The 18,251-nt window shown below is 38.1% G+C and overlaps 1 protein-coding gene across 2 annotated transcripts in view; it reads left to right on the top strand.

Moving 5' to 3' along the window:
- LOC137278255 (semaphorin-2A-like) overlaps nucleotides 1-18,251 on the top strand; it is a 328,809-nt gene that overhangs the window by 195,868 nt on the left and 114,690 nt on the right. For both annotated transcript variants that reach the window (XM_067810479.1, XM_067810478.1), the window contains one exon: nucleotides 13,129-13,201. The gene's annotated coding sequence lies outside the window, so the exon portion shown is untranslated. The remainder of the gene's footprint in view (nucleotides 1-13,128; nucleotides 13,202-18,251) is intronic.

The following is an 18,251-nucleotide window of genomic DNA, read 5'->3' on the forward strand; positions in this document are numbered from 1 at the left end:
CCACGTGCCCCAGTTACTGGTTGTTGTGACAAGATGCTTCAGAATAGTCAATGCTCTCCTGTTGCTGCTGTCTGTCTAGCTTGTTGACATTTTGTTGCTCCTCCTGGCAGCAAGGTGCCATAATTCCCAGCTACTGATTGCACCACCGAAAAGCACCACCGAAAAGCACCACCATGACAATTCGTGTTACCTTGTTAGTGGTTGTTCATTTGACTACTTGTTAGATGAAGCAAGACGCCATGATGACAATCCATGTAGCTCCTCTGCTTGTTTCAGAAATAAATTGCAGTGACAGACCCTGTCCCTGTTATGTGTAGGTTGTGAATGATTGGGTGACTCTTGCCACTGTAGCGCACTCTTCGGAGAAAGAGATGCGCTTATCTGTTATTACCCTGGACGCTAATGCAGAAATGGCTCCTGAATGTATGTAACAATGGAAATGTCAGCCCACTGGGACATGGTGCAGCATTTTGTTGTAAAAGTGCTACGTGTTATTTTGGATATTTACAAATAACAAGCTGCATGTTCCTGACATTTATTCACGGTGGTGAAAAAAGAAACCACCTCTTCCTTTTGCAAAGTTTTTATCTGCTGTAAATAGGTGGTAACAACAAAATTGTGTATGCAGTATTTCCTGTGTGGTGACACTGTGAAAGACAACTGATTGGGGTAGGTAGTTTTTAGTGTAGATCAGTAAAAGACAGCTGATTGAGGCAGGTAGTTTTTAGTGTAGATCAGTTAAAGACAGCTGATTGAGGCAGGTAGTTTTTAGTGTAGATCAGTTAAAGACAGCTGATTGAGGCAGGTAGTTTTTAGTGTAGATCAGTTAAAGACAGCTGATTGAGGCAGGTAGTTTTTAGTGTAGATCAGTTAAAGACAACTGTTTGAGGTAAGTAGTTTTTGGTGTAGGTCAGTGAATTAGAGCTAGCTGACACTACAATATCCATGGATAACAGTTTCTCCAAAGACTTCACTGAATGCTTCCATCATTTAAGGCTTGCCTCCAACGTCGGTGAGTGAGTTCAGTTCTAAGAGAACTCAGCAGTATTCCAGCTATATGGTGGCAGTTTGTAAATAATCGAGTCTGGACCAGACAATCTAGTGATCAGCAGTAGCCTTCATTTGTCTCTTCTTACGACAAGCATGGGTTACTGAACATCAATCCTAACCCAGATCTACACAGATTGATTCCTCAAGCTGATACACCATGTTATAAGTGGAATACTGTCCACTCACTCACTCACATACCCAGTCACTCAACCAAACACACACTCACGCACTCACTTACTCACTCACTCATTTTGAGACTTATTGCTATTGCGCACAATATGACTCTAAATAATCCTTTTCCTCTCAAAAAGGGTGCATATTCCTAGAACCCCATTCATGGTGAAACAAGCAAAATTGTTTAGAATGATAAATATCTTGATTAATAAAACTGCTCGATCACTGCTCTATCAAGGAAAGCCAACTCCTTCACCTAGGGGTAAGACAAATTTCAGAAACTCTCATTAACTGATACTGGTCTTCACCTGTAAAATGTATTCAGCAATTTATCACCCAGACAGGTTCAGCTATCCTTAGCCGATGAACCCCAGAATAGTACCCAACCCATAATATGAATCTTTGAACTCAACGTGATACACACTGGATGACAGAATGCTAATCCATCTAGGAAGCAGGAAGTTATGAAGGTCAACTAAATACATTTTGCCATTTGATTCCTATGTATGCTTCCCATAATTAGTTCCATCATGCTTTGCTGAACAAAATGTAGCGCTGACACGGTTCAACTGCACTGGAAAGTTTTGTGACAAAGTTTGAATAACATGATGCGCCTTTCTAATCAAGGCTGCACCGGTCACCTCCAGCTTCGCACGCACTGGTGTGTATATCCACTGATGATTCAACATCCTGTCATGACGGCACGGTACCACTGTGTGGATGGCTCTGAAGCTGCACTCAATAAAGATGTGCTTTAAAAAATTGCTTACTGACATGCATTTTCATGGGCAGATCAGATAGGAAGCAGGATTGTTTTACAGCATGAAATTTCATCATTGAATTTTCTTCATTTCAGAATGTGGGCCATTTTGGTACGACATAAAAATGTTTATCATGCTTCTCTTTTAACCTCTTATTTAACTAATAATACACCTTCAAAGACCTATTTTTTTCCCAAGTCCCAAAAACAATGAAGTCCAGAATGCTTCAGGAAGATAGAATCTGAAGGTTGATCTATCCACAGTTCAGCACATACCTTGGACACACGTCCAAATGTGTCCCTCTGCACAAAGTCTACTGGATTATTTTCTTATATTTGATGTAGTTTATTGATTATTTTTATAATGATTTAAATGCATGGAAGGCATGAAGCTTGGTGGGCAATCAGTAGCAGTGTTGTATCTGTAGGTCTTGATTTCCCTATGGACTAGTCACTGAGACTACTCTGTCTGGCTCCAGCTGTAATATCACTATCTATGCTAATTTGTACATTTGCTAACTTCTTAATTCGTTAGCAGTTGCATTTGGAGAAACCTGAATGCTTTTGAGATTTCTGGGGGTAGATTCATAATCAGGATGCTTTTTGCATGACTGATTTTGGTACCTGCTGTTTCTGTTAAATCACAGGGGGATTATGAGGCCGAAGAGGTCACTTATCGTGGAAGGGTAAAATGAATCATGGTCCGAATATTGGTCCCTAACAGCCAAAGCATGTTGTAAATGGGGACACATTGATCTGGTGGTCAGACAAGGTAATTGATTCTCTGCATTTCTTCAAACCCAGATATCATAGATTGCTGACAGTATCAATCACTGGATTGTCTGATCCAGTCTTGATTATGTCCAGGTGTGTTTCATTGTGTCCCTTCTTACCTTGACATCATGAATTGTTGCTTACAATATTGACCACTGGATTGTCTGGTCCAGTCCTGATTATTTACAGGTGTGTTTCATTGTGTCCCTTTTTACCTTGACATCATGAATTGTTGCTCACAATATTGACCACTGGATTGTCTGGTCCAGTCTTGATTATTCCAAGAAAGGACATAACCATATAACTGGGAAAAGTTTATAAAACAACAGGGATATTATCATGATGTGTGTAGGGCCTGGCCTTTACAGAACAAAAAAGAGTGACAGTTACTGTTGGATGGAGACAACAAGAGTTGGTCCAGCATGATGGCCACAGTGAGGATTGTTTGGAAGAACATTCCCAATATCCCATTGTTAATACAATCATCTGAGGATGGTTGCACATGACAGTTTGGTTGCTGTGTCCACAGGATGCAACACAGTGGATAATGGCTATGTTGTCAGTCACTTGTTTTGACTATTAAACTTCTTTCTTTAAAGGAATATTGCTGTTTAGACTAGCATTTCCCCTATTCCTTCTTATAATATTGCAAGAGCAGCATAGAAACTTCTGCCAAAACCTTTTGTTTGAAATCGACAAAAGGATAAATAAAATCACAAAAAAATCAGAGCCAAGGAAACACAATTTAAATTGGTATTTCTGTTGAAGCCAGCAATATAGTTTGTTGTGGAGTTCATAACAAAAAATAAAAACTAGTTCCACCTGAAACATTTTCAGATAATCAATATTTGTGTCAAAATGTGTGCAGGTCCTTGTACCACTGTCAGATTGGCAAGCACCTGATATTTTCACAGCATCTAAAAGGTTGCACTTGCGGTTGGTTTAGAAATGTATATCTTTGAAGTGAGGAAGACTCTGATAGTGATCTTGTTTGTGAAGGCATGGGTTAATCCCTACCACAAGTAGGAATTCAATTATGCAAGAATGTAAACATGATTTAAGCTCTAGATATTTCATCAAGAATGCAAAAAAGGATAACCCACACCAAGCAAACTGATACAGATGATATATTTTTTCGGGGACTGTCTTGGCCGATTTGTGCTGAAGTGTACAAGTAAAAGTGCTGCAGATATCTCTGTAAAAAGTGAAGAAATTGGCCACATATCTGAAAGTATGGGCATATCGTGACTGAATAATGTATATGTATTGTGTTTTTTGTTGTCTAGATAGGGGAATGATGGCTTGTTTATTGAATTCTGGTACATCTGGAAAGCATTACATTACACGATTTTTTAGGAATGGCTGAGCTACTTGTGGGGTTTAATGATTCTTTGATGCTTTTTAAATTTATATGTCTCTCTAAGTTTCTTGAAACCTGTGAGCAGCATGACTTACGAATGGACAAAGCATATTTTCAACACTTTTTACATCTCGAAATATTTGGGTACACACCCATGTTACTTATTTCATGTGTCAACTGTTCAAGGTTGCAAAAGAATGTTCAACTGTGGCAGGGGATTGACTTTCCCAACAGAGTTTCCCCCCTTGCTTATGGATGTTTGAATCAGATTTGGTGCTTTCACATCATTTGTTTGGTTTGTATGTACCAGATTCAGTCAGGCTTTCTTTCAAACTTGCATCCCAACCTAATACACTGTGGATTGATAAGGGTTTCTGGAATTTGTCTGTCTTGCTCAAAATATCTACAGTGCAATGCAAATTGTAAGGATATAAAATTCTGTATGGGAATTCATTCTTTGATATTTTGCTGAAAAAAGTTAGGACTCCATTATCCCACTGTTGTCTCAAGAACTGACTCAAACAAATGTTGGATGTGACGTTATGTTTGCACATATCCACCTATATATGACTTAAAATATTCACACCCAACAATGTGACAGTTTTAATATTTCTGTTAGTGTCAGTCTGAATATTTAAGTTAGTGAATGAGTATAGTTTTATATTTAAGCAATATGCCAGTAATATCACAGTCTGGGACACCCAAAATGTGCTTCAAACATTGTAACCACACATGGAATTGAATCTGGATCTCTGGTATAATGAGCAAATGTTGTAACAACTTAGCTTGCCCACTGCCTTTGGCTTAAAATAACATTCAACATGCAAATTCATATCTCCATCTGATGGATGGAAGTTTGATCCCAACAAACCAGAATGAAGTAATCCATTAAGGGATTACTTCCTGAACACTGTCTTTGAAGAGAGGGTTAGTTTGGGCAATCCATGTCCCTCCACCAATGAGGTTCCTTGACATCCCTTATGGACAGATATAATGCATTTCATATCATCATCTGCATGATAACAGTCGTAATTACCCGCTATGACGTAAATCATCTTTCATTGGTTATAAATGGTCACATTGACATTTCCCCTGATGCATGGGCAATGTAGTTAGAGAGACCTTGGTTAAGAGAGAGAAAGATTTCCGGCTGTAAAGACCACGTTGATGGTTTTTCTGGGAGTTCGGATGAAGAAGTATCTGCCTGTTGACTTAAGGATGTGAAATTTGGGTCACAACTGTTTACTTTGTGAAAGGTTGGAATAGATTCTCAGACGGCATATAGATGAGTGGTTCCAATATCAAGAACATCCTGTTGGCAGCAAGTTAATTCTTTTTTTTAGATCTTGAATAAATTTTGAAACGCTCATTCCACCTGCCTTTCATCAGACCGCAATCTTATTTTTGTCATTAAACACCAGGTTTGGTTCTGAAGTGATATGATTTAAATGATAGAGGTGTGTTGAAAACTAAAATCTTACTAACACTTAAAACCCACTCACGCTACCACCCATGTGCACTCACTCACTCACTCACTCACTCACTCACTCACTCACTCACTCACTCACTCACTCACTCACTGCTATTGGTTTCTTTCCCATGCTCATGTCAGCCAAGTGTCATATCAGTGAAATATATCAGTGAAATATAGTGGCATGAAACCCACATTCATGCACTCATACAGGTATACGCTGATTTTATCGTCATCATCTTTGATTTGTGTCACTGTTCAATTGAAACTTCATCCCTCATTTACAATAAAAAGCAAACCCGATACTTAGTAATATAATTATCATCTTTAAAATTCTCAGTTTATTGTTTTATAAATTTTGCTGTGGCAATTTATTTCTACTTAATAAAATTACATAGATCTTGTTGCCCACAAAGTAGACCAGTGGTAAGTGTGACCCAGTTCTGTCACAGCTGCCATTTTCAATTGTTCTTATAATGATCACCATTAACTACACCGCATCACATAATTGCTAAATTGTATGTTTTTATTGCGTGGTCCATTGTTTCTCCGGGGTCAAGTGTGGTGTTTGTCATGAATGTTTATTTGCATACATTGAATCATTAAAGGCTCCTCCCAGTGTCTCCCTACATGGTCTTCTGTTTTGGTTGAATAATTTATTTGTCTTGTCAAGTATTTGTGATGAGTGCAATGGTAGTGACGGAAATATTTTCTACAGGCTTCGAAACTGCATGATGACCAAACTGTTCTCAGCAGTCTCAGTGTCTTTCCTGGAGTACAATTTTTATTTCATTTGCATGATTGTATGCCTTGTCGTTTACGATGTCTAGCATTCTTCCACTGATCAATCAGTGTTCTGTGACATGGGGATGTTCTCTCTGAAAACAGTCACCACACTGAGTCTACTTCTCCCTTGTAAGCTTGATGTTGATTAGTCAGCACAAGGAAGCAATGACAACCTACTGAGGGAAGAAGTCTTTTATACAAATATTTTATAAATGAGGATTCATAGTTTTCATACCTCCATGGTATGTGTGCTCAGCTGAATGGGGATTAGGTGGCTGCAATGTTTTATATATCTGGCTATCCCTGTTACCTACAGAAGGAACTCATGCTGTCAATGACTGGATTGTTTTACCCAGGTTCGATATGCATGCCCCAGGGATAGAGCTGTTATTGAATTGGTGAGCAGTTTTAAGCTTAACCAAAGAACAGCTGATTTCTTCAAAACTCCTTCATAATTTTCTACACGAAGGATGGATTTTTTTTTGTCATTGTTGAAGCTGGATGAAAAAAGGCAGGTAACACATCCCTGTTCCTCAGTGCAATCCACTGTGATAACCAAAACTCTGTGTTAAAGTATGGGAGTTATGATCACGTTAGCTCTATGATCATCTGGATCGTGATCAGGGTGTGTGACGTGTGTGTCAGTTGTCTTGGATCATTTCTCAGGTTTTTAGTCAGTGGTTTCCCGGTCCAGATGTGAAGAAAAATACCAATACCAAAATATTGCTCAACAACAAACAATATGACAGGATACTCAGTCATAGGATATTTAATATCGTTTATATGATCCTCTTATCTCATTACTATCAGGAAACAGAAAAACAAGTTTTTCTCCCACAGGAGAGAGGTAGTTGTGAAATGTCAAACATAACAACTGTCATCAACATCAGGTGTTTGTGTGTAACGACCTGTTGTCAGGTAGTCATGTTGTCTGTACATAATGGGGCAGTAAATCACTGAGATTACATGACTGGGCATAACAACTACAGCTAGATGACCATGTGGACCAGATGAACATACTGTTTGACAAGGAATTTCATGATCACCTGATGATAAGGCAGTCTGGAAACCTTGCTATACACTGCGAAAAGGGTTCTCCCTTTGTATTCTCATCACATTAACCAAACTTGATTGATTCCTGCAAATATCCTACTTAGATTACATCAGTGCAACAAATCCTGTATTTTGACTGTGATTGTGCTATGAAATCTTCAGCAGGAGTCCTTGTCACTGTCAGCCATCTATTAACAGTTGTACGCATAATAGCATCCAGAGTCCAGTGTTCTTGCACATGTACAGTGTGGGAAATATCTGTTCTTTCTTGTGTTTGCTTCAGTCGATAGTTGTAAACAGTTTGGATTATTTTGGAGTTGGTGGGGAGGGGATGTTAATGTCTTTATGTTATGTATTGATCTGATTTTAATCAACATCACAGAAACCACAAATAACTGATGAAAAGAAGATTACAGATAATTCAGAAACATACAAAAACTGGAGAAACATACAATTTAGTAAAACAGGGAGCGCTTTAAAGTTCAGGTAGTATGATAGTTATTGTCTTGGAAGATGAGTAATAAATTAATGTTTTTCAATTTTGGTTTCCATATGTGTCGCTGTGAGAACAAAAAAAAATTTGTTTTATCACAAAATGGTGACAGATAACTATTTTAAGAAATGGCTTTTCTGTGTGGAGACATAAATCTAGAGGTACTTAAACCTTCCTGGTTATATGTGTTGCAACATCCAGAGCATATCCTCCAGGTTTATTGGGGATAATATTGGCATGTAACCAAGAAATGTTCCCATTTGTTCCACAAAGTGACCCAATAAACCTTATGATATGGAATATTAACATAGTAAAATGCAATAAAAGAATACATTGTGAAAATAGGGATTGTTATTCATCAGAAAAGTGTCAATTATGTTTCATTGGAGTGAAAGTATAAGTGATATTTTCACTTCAGTGTACATAACCTGATATTTCATGCCCCATATACTGGCAGTTAATCAGCTTCAGTCCACATGACTTTAGTCTGATAGAAAACTTTTGTCATTAAAATGGTTTTGTTATTATGACAAACTCAATAAAAATCATTGATGTAAGGACAGAAGCAGTGAAAAAGAGCACGTTGACTGGCATCAAACATGTCATTCAAGCTAAGATCAGAGATGGAATCCTAACACGGAACAAACATATTACTTGCTAAGATAATACATGGTACTCTATCCTAAATGAAACATGACATCCAAAATAAGATCAAACCTGGCACCTGGGCATAAATGAAACATATTCCTTGCTGAAAACATAGCACCAAACCCCAGATGAAACATAGCATCCTAGCATTGATCAAACATGTTCCTTGCCTCTGTCAAACATTTCACACTGCCTAAGATCAAACATGAACACATGGCATGGACCAAACATGGCACCCTAACTTAAATCAAACATGGAATCCTAGCTTAGATCAAACTTTGCACCCTTTCATAGATCAAACATGGCATCCCATAAAATATGGAAACCTAACTGACTTCAAACATGGCATCCTACTGTTGTAAAAAATGGCATTCTACCTCAGTTCAAACATGGCATCGTAAGAATCAAATCCTTATGTTTAGTCAGAAGAAGAATGTCAGTTTCTACTAGAGTGAATGTGTTCTTTCCAGATGAGAAATACAGAAACTGTCCTTGTTATGACAGATTTTTCTCCACAAAGAGGTTACCAGATACACTGAGAGGTGTGTGACTGGATCAAGAGTGTTTTGAAAGGTGGTAGCAAGCTTGAGGCATTCGGATTCTATCATGGGCCCAGTGAGATATTTATTTGATGGCAGAATGCTGTGTGAAAAGACTACAGTTACCCTTGATAACTACACATAAGTCTGAACTGTAACAAGATGAGTGAGTATATGGATGACAACTTCTTTTTTATTGTCTAACAGGACATTTCTGGGCTACTTCTTGCCCCTTCTTCAGGTGCCCTTGTGTAAGACAATAAAAAAGTTGTCATCCATATACTCATCTTATAATATTCACCAACTTCTGAAGTCTGAACTATGTTACTTAGTTCCAAAGATATTTTACGAGCACACAAATAATCACACCGTACAAGATACATATATAACTGTAGATGCTGAGTAATGTCTGCTCTATATCTGTTGTTTTTGAGCCATGATTGAAGTGCTCTGTAAATGTCAGTTGGTCATAGACTTCACGTTCTACCAGAAATCAGCCAGACAACATTAATATATAAAATGAATTGGCACTTGTTTTACATCTATATCTGTGACATTCAGATTGTTTTAGCTGTCATTAATTGACAGGATTTTATACTCTGTGTTTATGTATCACAAATGTACAGCTTATTTTAGTCAAGTCATGAGTGAAAAACTGATGATGTGACACAGATATTTGTCCAGTGTATAAATATAGTTGACCCATAAACAAATGTTTTAATCCTTGCAGTGTTAGGTATAAATGTAGTGGACATGTAAACAAAGGCTATAATCTTTATGATGTGTTCGGTATAAATGTAATAGATGTATAATCTTTACACCATGTGTTAGGTATAAATGTAGTAGACATATAGACAAGTGCTATAACCCTTGTGCTGTGTTAGGTATAAATGTAGTAGACATATAGACAAGTGCTATAACCCTTGTGCTGTGTTAGGTATAAATGTAGTAGACATATAGACAAGTGCTATAACCCTTGTGCTGTGTTAGGTATAAATGTAGTAGACATATAGACAAGTGCTATAACCCTTGTGCTGTGTTAGGTATAAATGTAGTAGACATATAGACAAGTGCTATAACCCTTGTGCTGTGTTAGGTATAAATGTAGTAGACATATAGACAAGTGCTATAACCCTTGTGCTGTGTTAGGTACAAATGTAGTAGACATATAGACAAGTGCTATAACCCTTGTGCTGTGTTAGGTATAAATGTAGTAGACATATAGACAAGTGCTATAACCCTTGTGCTGTGTTAGGTATAAATGTAGTAGACATATAGACAAGTGCTATAATCCTTGTGCTGTGTTATGTATAAATGTGTCAGACATATAGACAAGTAGCTTAACCTTGATATTCACCAAAACATTTCTTTCTGTACTGCTATTTTTATGATCATAAGAATTTGTAAGATTTAAATTTAGAAGTCAGCAAATTCATTATGCATTCCTCATAGACTTTGAAAAGTCGTCATGGCAACAAGTGAGTTTGGAATCCTTCATGAAATGAAATGAGGGAGAATGGTCAGGAACTCTCTACCTCGGTAAATTGTATTGATCTTTCAATATAGAATATCGTGCAAAGTTGTAACTAACATAAGAAGTCAGAATTCGTCGCAATCAACATAACCACAACATTTACTGAAGTGAAAAAGAGACGTGATGAGGACTAAATCACATCATTATTTACCAAAATGATAAAGACACCATTTAAAGTGTTTGTGGTGGCATTTTATACAAACGCTTGACTGCCCAGAAGATTCTTTTTTCTTGCTGGTAATATGTATATACCCTTGCTGCAAGTATTAGCAGAGCGACAGCCCACATATCATATACACATCAACTGGCTGGTACTTCTTTGCATCAATATATTGAGTAGGATCAGACCTCACGAGTAGTAATCACACTGACCTACATTTGGCTACAGTGAGAAATGCACTGATATTTGTGTTCATGTACAGATAGAATTTGTGTGAAAAAATACCAAATTTGCTTTTCAGATATTTTCTGCTAGTTGTGCATCAATAGAGGAGTCTTGCATTTCTTCTTTTAGTGGGATGTACATTAGCTGGTTCTACACTTCCTGTCTTGCCAGGTTTTGATACTGTATGCTCTGTCAAAAAGAAGTTGATTTGGAGGTGGATTATGGCTAAATAAAACCTACAGGGTCACATTAACAATTAATTTAAATGCATCTTTTGATTATGTGACTTAAGTTTAACTTACAGGATCGATGCAGAGTTTTTAGGGACTCAGTCTATCAATAGTTCATAATAGAAGCTAGAGCCTAAGGTTTAAACTGAAGATATTTCAGCAGATGATACTATAGATTATACAGGGGGCAAGGTTGATCTAAGGTGTCGCCATAGGTCATGCAGAGTGTATCATGGTTGATCTAAGGTGTCGCCATAGGTCTTGCAGAATGTATCATGGTTGATCTAAGGTGTCGCCATAGGTCATGCAGAATGTATCATGGTTGATCTAAGGTGTTGCTGTAGATCATACAGGTGATATCAAAGATCCAAGTTCAATTCCCCACACTGGTACAGTATGTGAAGCCCATGTGTGGTGTACCCCGCAGTGATATTACTAGAATATTTCAAAAAGCCACATAAAACTAAACTCGCTAGATCAATCACTCACTCACTCACTCATGCAGGTGACTTGAGTCAGTCTAAGGCGCCACCATTGGTCATGCAGAAGATGGCATGTTTGGTCCAAGGTACTACTAGAGATCAGTAGGTGACAGGGGTGGTCTGTGGTGTCACAATAGATTGTACAAGGGGTTTGCACAGGTGGCCCAGGGAGGTAGGATGAATCAACAGTTCTGTAATGATGTTTGAGATGTTACCCATATGAGGCACTAAAGTAGTAATTGTCATCAAGCATGGTCACCTGGAACGTTCGTCCAATGAAGCATCATTAAAATGAGTCACTTGTATATATTGCTATGATATTGCTTATGGCAGACTCACTCATAATATATATGCAGCAATTTTGTCTTCAGCAAGATTTGCAATTCATTACTGTTAAATCTTTTATACATGAACTGTCAGAATGGATATCTTTGAAGTATGCATTATTGTACAGAAAATAATGTTGTGCTTTTGACGGAGGGTGTCATTAAGTGCATCCCACAAAAATGACATATTGGTTTCAGGTTTCAGTTCAAATAATTGTACTCTCCATTCATAACTGATAATGAAATAATCATGTTATGAAAATTGAGCAGACAGTTAGAGCGAGCGTTTGAACTCTCTCCAGTCACAGAGCTATAACGTCATCCCCTACCACCAAATTGTGATCACTCCTGATAGATTAATCATACAGACAGATTCAGTGGTTGTGCTCAATGAACAAAGAGGGAAATATGGTATAAAATACATCATTTATCGACATCACAAGACTGTTTTGAGTCTTCTCCTACAACTCTCATTCTCTTATAATGGAGTATTTAAGCACTTTAGCTTGGTATAGTGCTGCCAGACAATTTTCTGGATCTAACATCTTTGGCTACTTGAGACGGCCATATTAGTCGAAAACTGACAACATAATACGATTGTTTGTCCAGACAAGCTATTGTTATGAAATTGGAAAGTGTCATTTTTGACTAATCGCTGTGTCATATTTATCCCATCTGCCTTGTACCAGATTATTAGACTTGGGAAGCGTCTTTGAAGTTTGCGTAATGCATTGATGTAAGGGATTCTGCCAGGCCTGTCTATTTGGCAGTCATTATTCCTCAGTGTTTTAGCAAGGAAATGCTGGGATTGAACGAACAAGAAGCTCCAGACACTCCTCAGATATTTTTACACTAGTTTTATTTTGAGAGATTCAAGACAAATGCCATTTGTCATGGTTTGGTTTTCTTCTATTTGTGAGGAAGGTTGTGCTGACGTTTTCTGTCAGTGTTCTTTTGTGAAGTACAAAGCCTTGTTAGAGGGGCATGTATACTAATGGTCCTTGGGTCAAGAATGCTTCATGTCCGATAATGTCGATTTAATTCTTGTTTTCTTTTTCTTCAGTTTTTACACATGGTAACTAAAGAGACGATTGGATAACTCAAGAGCTGACATCAATCTGGATCTGGAAACTAAGGCAAGCTGATTTTGTTTTAATATCCATACACAAACTCATAATTGCCTGACAAAATAAAACTGAAAACAGATATCAATGTATTATGGACTTGTGGAATTGTCTGTCTCACAGTCCCTGAACTATAATGTTTTCCTTACAGCCTAGCCTGCCCTACAATGCTGAAGCCCGAAATAAAGTCTAGATTTCTCCAACTTGTGGTCCCTCTGGGGCTAGTTATCAATTTAAATGTGTTTACTTGTTACAGTTAAAATGATATATTTTCAGAGACTAAGCGTTAATCTTTTGGTGAACATGCATAACTTCATTGCAGTCAACCAGCCTGGAATGTAGCCTGCATATGCCCTCTTGACCATATGCTTGTACAAACATGGACTGTAGTAAGCTTGAGTGACTGCAGCATGTTGTGGAACTGACTGTGCATCATTAGACTCAGACATGCTGATGAAGCTCATGCTGTCCACTAGTTTGTCATGCTGTACAGGCCACTGCACCATTAAGCAGTGATCTCATGGTGCAAGCCTCAAGGTGCTACTTTTTATATTTTTCTATGCAACTGAGAATTCACTGATGATGAAGGTCAGTTTTCTCATATGCTGAATCCCAAATAGTCCTGAAATTCAGTGTCTATTCTAGAACTGAAAAAGGAGGGGGGATTTGGAAAATGTAGGGGGAATACCTCTCAAAATAGTGTGGATGTACAAAAGGTATTGCAACCAACACCAGTGAAACTATTGCTCATTTTATTTTGGCTACAATAGTCACATATCATAGCACCAATCTCATTTTGAGAGAGCCATGGCCATTCTTGCAAGCATTATTTTCTGAAAAACACTTGGTTTGGGGGTTGTTTTTTTAGAGTCCGAGGGACCGGGGTCAGTCTCGGGGTTTTGCTCACTTTTCGATTCACACGTCTCCTTAACAGACGTATCAGTCTGGGGAGACGTGGCGGACACTATTGCTTTCTCAGTGGTATCTTGTGCAAAAAAGTCTGTTATTTTCATTCTTTTGCGTGGCATTGTTCACACCAAATTACCACAAACCATCGTAAATAAAATTGTATATTCATTTGTCATCTTCAACTTCAAGTGATAATATTGTCTGATTTCGAAAACGAAGTTAAAACAAACTGATGTTCTAAAAAAGATCGACGAAACTGTGTTTTCAAAGTGCTGTACACAAGCACTATGTTAAGAGTTCATTGTCTAACATTGTCAATTAACTAATTAATCAAATCATAACTTCATTGGATAATGTTATCTATTTTCATACTGATGTGAATGGAATTTCGTTTCCCCAGTGCCGATAGTGGTTTTAACCAAGGGAAGTTACTCTGTTATGTTTACATGTTGTCACTCGAACTTGACTCTGTGGCAGATTCCAATTTAAAAAGTAATTCCTTGTCAGTATAAAGCTTTTTTTATATGTTTTTTGAAAGGTAGTTAGGGAGCAAATTACTATGCGTGACAGTTCGCGCTCTGTTGTTTTTATGAGGTGCGATTTGATCATTATTAGCGCAAATCGCACAATTGTGTGTCCTAGAATAGACACTGGATATTACTAAGATCCTGCATGGCCGTAATATATCCAGATATTGCTGACATATTGATAAATCAATTCATTATCTTAATATTGCTGAGATTTTTGATAAGCCAGCTTTCTATCTCCCAAGATGCATTTGGCTAATATATTTACTGACAATAAGTAACTAGTTACGCTAATTTTGTTAAGATACTGATAAAATTTTAGCCTAATATTGGTAACATATATACAAAATGATAACCAGTTGTTGTCCTAATATTGCTAAGATACTGAAAACATTTTATCATATTATTGCTAAGATACTGGTGATAATCACCTGTTCACTCTGATATTGCTAAGATACTGATCAAATCGTTTTGCTACTTATGTTGACAAAAGTATCTCAAAAGCATCCTAACTATTTAATGCTCTTTCCTTTGCCTTTTCCAAGGTTTTATTTTATTTACCAATAGTCTGCATTATCAACATGGCTGCTAGTACCTGCTACTTTAAAGCAGGTTTCAATAGAAAGTCTTCAGTGTATATTAATATTGTGTTTCACTACTCTTGAAGACAAAAGTAATTTCATATCAGATTTCATTTGCTGATTCTCTACAAACAATAAGCAGACCTAAGATCCATAGGAGAGATGACTCAATATGACTAACGTGATTCCCTCAATAAAACTAGTTTGGAGAGTTATCAGAATCTATCGAGGTATCTTTGAAGTACAAATGTCATAAATGTAACAGTATTTCCTCTGGATTGAAGGCAGTGCAACAACTGCATATTGGCCCTTTGATCTTCTGGACATTAACGCATCATGCAGAATTGTCAAAGCCGACACCTTTTTCTGGTTGACCGGTGAGGCAACAAACACCTTCACAACGTTTGTTTCATCCCGGGAGCTAAGTAAGTCTTTGCACTACATCAGTGACATGAAACAAACCAGGCTGAAATCATTGGTCTAGTTGTGATAGTTTCAGGAGTTATCGCTGTCTTTCCTTGCTGAATCTTTCACTTGAGAATTGTCAGATGTTGTTCAGCTCACAGGGCAGGATGTCATGGGCTCAGATGGAGGAGTAGCACTAGGGTAAAAGTGGTAGCCTATGACAATGATAGGCCAGGGTTTGATCCTAGACAACAATCTGTCTCTCTCCCTTACTCTTCTTTCTTTCTCTCTCTCTCCATCCATCCATTCTTCCCATCTGTCCTCGGTAAAGTGTATTACTGTGTCAGTTGTCAAGTTTGACCTATCATGGTAAAAAAATATATTAATCATAGGAACATGAAGGAATTTGTTGTTGTTTAAGTTGTTTGGCATAGAATATATTTTCAAATCATGCCGACTACCCCAGAAACGCCCTTGATCTCCTCACTCTATATAATGGTTCCCACACTCCCAAACCTCTTTCTACCAAGATCATTTGTTTCACAGCAGTTTATGCAAAGCCTCTTTGCTAATTAGCAAAAACGCAACTTATTTTACAACCCTGTTTTCTGAATTTGAGCTATTTCATTGGGCGTTGTATTCTGACTCCAATATGATAAAAACAAAGCATTCAGGTACTCAAGCTGCTTAAACTCATAATGAACATTTGGTATTCCAACGTATGCCTGATGATTCTTGACGAATATCATGTCTGACAAGTCTAACTCCTGTCAGCTGATTCTGCTGTGCAACATCCAATTCCCTCGTCAATAAGGCAGGTAACTCGTCCATCCTGTTAATGTTTTCCTGGGAATGGAATCTTCTAATGAAACACACCTTGATGTAATCGCGTTTCACAGTCACCAAGTCTGGTCCGCTAATGCAGGCAGTCTTGTGGAAAAGCCTATCTGCATTTTGTGTGGGACTTGTGAAGAACGTGCATGTTTCATGCATCATGGCACAGCCTTGTAATATCATTATGTCTGTGGCGTCATCAGAAACCCAGGCTTTGTTTGAGCGACTGCAACCTGATGTGGTGCGAAATACACACCACCTCATCAGGTGCGTAAGACTTATTCAAACTGATGCTTGTGATAATTGTAATTATCTGTGAAAAACAACAGAATAATTACCTTTGGATTTCTATAGACTGGATGTGTCTTTTTGTTGGAATAAACCTCTGTAAAGACAAATTGTTGAAAAGATGCCAAGTGAAGAGAGAATGGTAAAACATCTCCAAAGAAGGCACCAAATTGGCTCAATTACAGCATCAGCAAATCCCTTAAAAAGCAAACTTCCCATCAATACCATATTTTTTCCCGAAAATTAGAAATTAAAGAAGCTTTGATTTCAGAATGATGGCACTTCACATGATGTCAAAATTTCTGGAATGGTCTTTGAGGATGACAAGAGAGCCTGAAATGATAGGGGAATCTTGATTATTTATGAGGTATTGTGCAGCCATGTCCAAACGTTCCATATCTCAAGCAGTGTATTATACTGTGACAGCCTGAACAAGCTCACTGGAATTATACACACCTTGCTCACATCACATTTCATGCCTCTCTGGCCTGGTGTGTTCATTTGCCCAGCCACTCGGAAAACTACTCAGAGGTCAGGAAAGATGCATACATTACGTAGGAATCAGTTTCATCCTCACTTAGGCAGTAATGGAGGAATAATTTGTATCAGGGAATAAGGGAATGGTCCTTAGAAGCTGCAACATTATCTTGGTTCAGGAGTATGCTGTGCGTTGTGTCTGATCTAGGGGTTTACTGTATGCAAATGTCCAGGGGATGTTGATGGTTGAGGGTTCGTACTTGTGAGTGACTTTAAAATAGTATTTTGGTCTACATGTAGGCCACGTTTCATGGATAACTTCTTCATTCTTTGCAACAATCTTTCCCCACCGTGACATTGCTGGAATTGTGCTAAAAGCAGCATAAAAGTAAACTCTCACTCACTCATAGATATGGCGATGAGAGGCTGGTGAGTGTGGGATTTCAACTCACAACTTATCATTATGTTTTTGCCGACAGTTTGCTTTCTGGATAGTCTGTAGGGGCTATCTGAACTATGTGACTATTGAAGCATTCTGGCACCCGTGACAAGCAGATGGGACTTGAGAAAAGCCTGTGTGAAATCTCTTGGTTACATGCCCAAGTTGTGGATGAAAGAAGCATGTGTCTGCCATGATGAACTGAGGAACATGTGTCATTGCCCAATAAGCCTGTCATTAGTAATGACTAGTTAAAGAGCCACACATATACCTGTTTGCACAGTACTATAGGAAGGAAGTAAACCTGGCATTAGTCCAGACTAGTTAAAGAGTCACACACTGGTTAAAGAGCCACACACTAGTTGAAGAGCCACACACTAGTTAAAGAGCCACACACTGGTTTTAGAGTCACACACATAACTGCTTGCACAGTACTATAGGAAGGAAGTAGGCCTGGCATTAGTCCAGACTAGTTAAAGAGCCACACACTAGTTGAAGAGCCACACACTAGTTGAAGAGCCACACACTAGTTAAAGAGCCCCACACTGGTTAAAGAGCCACACACTGGTTAAAGAGCCACACACATACCTACTTGCACAGTA

This window comes from Haliotis asinina, chromosome 3 (assembly GCF_037392515.1).
Source record: "Haliotis asinina isolate JCU_RB_2024 chromosome 3, JCU_Hal_asi_v2, whole genome shotgun sequence".
Taxonomy (NCBI): domain Eukaryota; kingdom Metazoa; phylum Mollusca; class Gastropoda; order Lepetellida; family Haliotidae; genus Haliotis; species Haliotis asinina.